This window comes from Triticum dicoccoides, chromosome 6A (genome assembly GCF_002162155.2).
Source record: "Triticum dicoccoides isolate Atlit2015 ecotype Zavitan chromosome 6A, WEW_v2.0, whole genome shotgun sequence".
Taxonomy (NCBI): Eukaryota; Viridiplantae; Streptophyta; class Magnoliopsida; order Poales; family Poaceae; genus Triticum; species Triticum dicoccoides.
In genome coordinates this window covers 98,708,835-98,713,934 of record NC_041390.1, presented here as the reverse complement: position 1 = coordinate 98,713,934, position 5,100 = coordinate 98,708,835, and positions in this window count along the sequence as shown.

Sequence of the window (5,100 nt, the reverse complement as noted above, 5' to 3'; positions counted from 1 at the left end):
TCGGCTCTGTTTTCTTCAGTCTACAGTGTTCTGCTCCATACCAGTTTCTTCTGTTGCTCTGTACTTTCTGTCCATGGCAGGCCAAGGCGAGGATCAAGGTCGAGGAATGATGAACCTGACCATTGCTGGGTCGGGTGATGGTGGTGCTGGGTCCAGAACCCTTGAGGAAGGGCCGGCCGCAATGCAGCCAACGGCGACCCCAGCCACGCCCACGGTCGGAAAGGGAAGGAGTGACGTCGGGGGTCCGTCAGGCCTAGCCCTGACCACTCCCCCGAACCCCTCCGTTGGCTTCACTTCTGCTTCGGAGCGCCCTCCTCCTCTCCGCAGGCATGGCAAGGCCAAGATGGTCGAGTTCGATGACTCGCCAATCGTCATCGACATGGAGGCAATGGTGAGTGCGGTCAAGCGAAAGCTGGCTGTGGGGCGAGTGCTCTCCCCGTACCCAGCCAATCCTTCGGCCGTCGTCAACGAGCTCAAAGGACCCTGGTGGCTTCGTGGTGATGCGAGGGCCCAGATGGTCACGAGCATCAACAAACGCTTCGTGGTGGAGTTCACGGAAGAGGGGGATCGGCAGCATGTCCTGGCTGCTGGTCCTTGGCACTTCCACAGCGACGCCGTCATCTTCGCCGACTTCGACGGCCAGGGCAACCCAGCGGAGGTCGACCTCAACTCCATCAGATTGTGGGCACAAATCCACAAGCTGCCCTTCGTGTTGAAGACCGAGGAGATGGGGTGGACTTTCGGCAAGAAGCTCGGCAAGGTCATCGCGGTGTCCCACCGGAACAAGATGATCCTTGACGAGCATCTCCGCATTCGAGTGGAGCATAAGGTGGATACGCCACTGAAGAAGGAAGTTGGGTTCACTCCGGTCGGCAGCAAGGACGAGATCACGTTTAAGGTGAAATACGAGAAACTTCCAAATTTTTGTTTCTGTTGTGGCATCCTGGGCCACACTACGGAAAGATTCTGCAGCATGCCAAAGGAACTGCGCAAGCCAAACTTCTCCATCGACATGAAGGCGCCGCCGCACTAGATGCGCTTCCTCGACTTCGGAAGCACCGGGGCAAAGTTGTCGGACAGAGTCATTTCGGCGGTTTCCAAGGCTGTGCGCAACCTTTCAGTGGCTGCGGCAGGCTCGGGTCCTTCTTCAGATGTTGCGGGAAAGGTGGCGGGGGATGCGGGTACCCAGGAGGGGTTGCCGGCGCCCCCGAACCAGTTGGTGGCAAGCCAAGTTGATCATCCTCAACTTCATGTGCCTAGGGGGGCCTCAACATCAACCTGGTCACCCCTGGGTCATCTCCTGCGGATGGAGGTGGACACAAGAGGAATTTGGATGATCCTGCTAGGGCCTCTATGGCTCTGATCCAAGACCAGGCGAGTGATGCTACTGATGTTCCTATGCAGCAGCGGCCTCAGGAGCAGGCTGGGGGTGCAACTGCTGAGGTGCATGCACAGCCGGGGCACCAGCTGACCCTGGCTTCTGCTGCTGCTGTGGGCGTGCAGCTGCAGCGGCTTGAGGGCGAAGCTCAGGTTCAGGTGGCCATTCACAAGGATGGTCGTGACGATGGTGCTGATGTTGGCGCCCAATGGCAAGCCCTCACTTCTGCTGGAGTCCAGCGGTGGAAAAGGCTTCACCGACAAGAACAGGACGAGAAGGTTATGCTGCAAGCCGCATGTGTTAAACATGCGGTTTTTGGCATCCCCACTCCACCGAACAGCGGCAGCGATCTTTCCGGCGGCAAGGCGGCCTTTGCTGCAATGCTTGAGGGCACGGCTGGTAGCAAGAGGCGCTCACCGGATGAAGACAAGGACATGGTTCTTAGCATGAATAGCTCCAGTACTGATAGCATAGAGTTTAGGGGTGCTCTAGATATGAGTGTGACATGTAAAAGAGTGTGTGTTGAGAGAGTTGAATCTGTAGTAGGCATAGAAGGCTCCGCTGTTCATATTACAGAGGAGATAGTTGAGGGAGAGGAGGAGGATCAAAATAGGAGAGAGTCCGTAGGCGATGGTAAGGAAATTGGGGGTATAAGCAAGGAAGCTACCGGCCCTGGGGCTGCTGGTCAACTGACGGGCGCACTTGATGACGCCCGTCAGGAGCCATGAAAATGATATGTTGGAACTGCCGAGGCTTAGGTCAGCCTCGGACAGTTCAAGAACTTGTGTGCCTTTCAAAGACACACCGGCCTAACATTATCTGTCTTTCTGAAACAAGAAAAAAAATAAAGAGTATGTTGAGAGTTTGCGCTACCGCTTGGGTATGAAAAATGTTTTTGCTGTTTCTATGCCAGGCAAAGGAGGTGGATTAGCGGTCTATTGGGATGACCTGTACACTTTGGAGTTAAACAAATATGGGGAACATTTTATTGACATGTACATTTCCAACGATGCTGGCACTAAGTGGAGATGCACTTTTATCTATAGGGAGCCGAAGGCGAGCCAAAGGTATGTTATGTGGGAATTGTTAAGGCGTATAAAACCTCTTGGGTCGGGTCCATGGTTTATGGCTGGTGACTTTAATGAGGCTATGTGGCAAGATGAGCATTTTTCTCGGATCAAACGGTCACCAAAACTTATGGCTAATTTTCGTGAGATCATGTCTGAATGCAACTTGTTTGATTTGGGTTTTCATGGAGTTCCTTGGACCTATAACAATAAGCAGGAAGGTAACAAGAATGTGAAGGTGCGGCTGGACCGGGCGGTGGCGTGCCCCCAATGGTCATCTATCTTTCCTGACTGCAAGGTAACGCATATTATCAGTTCCAGGTCAGATCATTGCCCTCTTCTTATTGAATTGATGGGAGCTCCTCGTTTTGGCACATTTATTAAACATTTGAAATATGAAGCGTATTGGGAGAGGGAAGATGCGGAGCTGCAAGTACAGATTGATTCGTGTTGGAATAATAATGCTAGAGTCAATAATCTGGGAGATGTTGCCAATAATCTGGACAAGTTGATGAAGTCTCTTCATGGGTGGAGTCAGGTTCACATTGGATATTTGCCAAAAAAACTTGAATCTTCTCGCAAAAGACTAAGTGTGTTGTTTAACAGAAGTGATCATAAAGCAATAGTAGAAAGGAAGAAAATTTTAAAGGAAATGGATGAGCTCCTGTTAAAGGAAGAAATTATGTGGAAGCAGAGATCATGTCTGAATAAAATGAAATGGGGAGATAGGAACACAAAAAAATTTCATAGGAAGGCCACTTGGAGAGCGAAGAAAAATAATATTTCTACCATCAAAAGAAGAGATGGGTCTCTCTCTCAGGACATGGATGAAATAAAAGGTATCACTAATGATTTTCTCAAGAATCTTTATTCCTGTGATTCTGTGGTTAATCCATCCCGTATCATTTCTCTTGTGAAACCATTGGTGACTGATCAAATGAACGAGGATCTTTGTAAGCCATTTTCTGAGCAAGAAATCAGCGATGCCCTATTCCAAATAGGGCCGTTAAAGGCCCCGGGGCCAGATGGATTTCCTGCCAGGTTTTTTCAAAGAAATTGGGGGCTGCTTAAGGAGGATATTGTTCGTGCCATCCAGCAATTTTTTATTTCTGGAACTATGCCTGAAGGGATAAATGATACAACTATTGTTCTTATTCCTAAGGTGAAGAATCCTCAGTCCATAAAAGACTTCCGTCCAATCAGTCTTTGTAATGTGATTTATAAGATTATCTCTAAGTGCCTGGTCAACAGACTAAGACCTCTGCTAGATGGTATGATTTCTCCTACCCAAAGTGCATTCATCCCTGGAAGATCAATATCTGATAATGCACTTATCGCGTTTGAATGTATGAACTCTTTAAATACGTTAAAAGATAGCCGTGGTGAATTTTGTGCATATAAGTTGGATCTCGCTAAAGCGTATGACCGTGTCGATTGGAATTTCTTGGAAAGAATGCTTCAAGCGTGTGGTTTTGCTCCAACATGGATTAAGTGGATCATGTCTTGTGTTACCACTGTGAAGTTTGCTATGCGTTTGAATGGCCAGCTGTTAGAGCCTTTTCATCCTTCTCGTGGTCTCAGGCAAGGGGATCCACTATCACCATACGTATTCCTCTTTGTGGCTGAAGCATTGTCGTTGCTACTTAATGATGCTTCGGCAAGAGGGGCTATTCAAGAGTTCCGGCTAAACAGACATGCCCCAGGTATATCTCATCTCCTTTTTGCTGATGATAGTCTCCTGTTTTTTAAGGGTAACTTGGAGCAAGCTCTGAATATTAAAGGCATTTTGTCGACTTATGAGGAGGGAACTGGCCAACTATTAAGTCCGGATAAATGCTCCATATTATTTGGCAAAAATTGTTCTATGGAAGACCAGGTGTCTATTCTGGTTATCCTTAAAATCACGATTGATGGTTTTGAGGATAAATATCTAGGCTTGCCTATTCCAGAAGGTCATATGAAGGCAGGTAAGTTTCAATCCACCAAAGATAAGGTGCTCAAGCGGGTTTCAGATTATATTGAAAAATATGCTTCGAGCAGAGCAAAAGAAATCCAGATCAAGTCTGTTATTCAAGCTATTCCCGTGTTTGCAATGGGTATTTTTAAATTCCCCGCTTCACTGTGTGAGGAGTTATCCCAGATTATCAGGAATTTTTGGTGGGGCGATGAAGAGAATAGGAAAAGAACGCATTGGCTGGCTTGGGATAAGATGACGAGACCAAAAAGTGAAGAGGGTATGGGCTTTCGTGATCTTTGGCTTTTTAATCAAGCACTCCTGGCGAAACAAGCTTGGCGTCTTTTGGTTTTTCCGGACTCTCTGTGTGCTAAGGTGATGAAAGCTAAATACTATCCTCATGGGCACCTTATTGATACGGTATTCCCTCAAGCTACTTCCCTTACTTGGCAAGGAATTATGCATGGCCTTGAATTGCTAAAAAAAGGCATTATTTGGAGAGTGGTCGATGGGACTAGTATAAATATTTGGAGGGATAATTGGATCCCTAGGGAATCTGGCCTACAAATTTGTGGTAAAAAGAGCAGAACTAGGATCAAATTGGTTTTCGAGTTATTTTTGAGTGCAACCAGGAGTTGGGATGAGAACCTGATAAGGCATCTATTTTATATTCATGATGCAGAGGAAATCCTAAAGCTCCG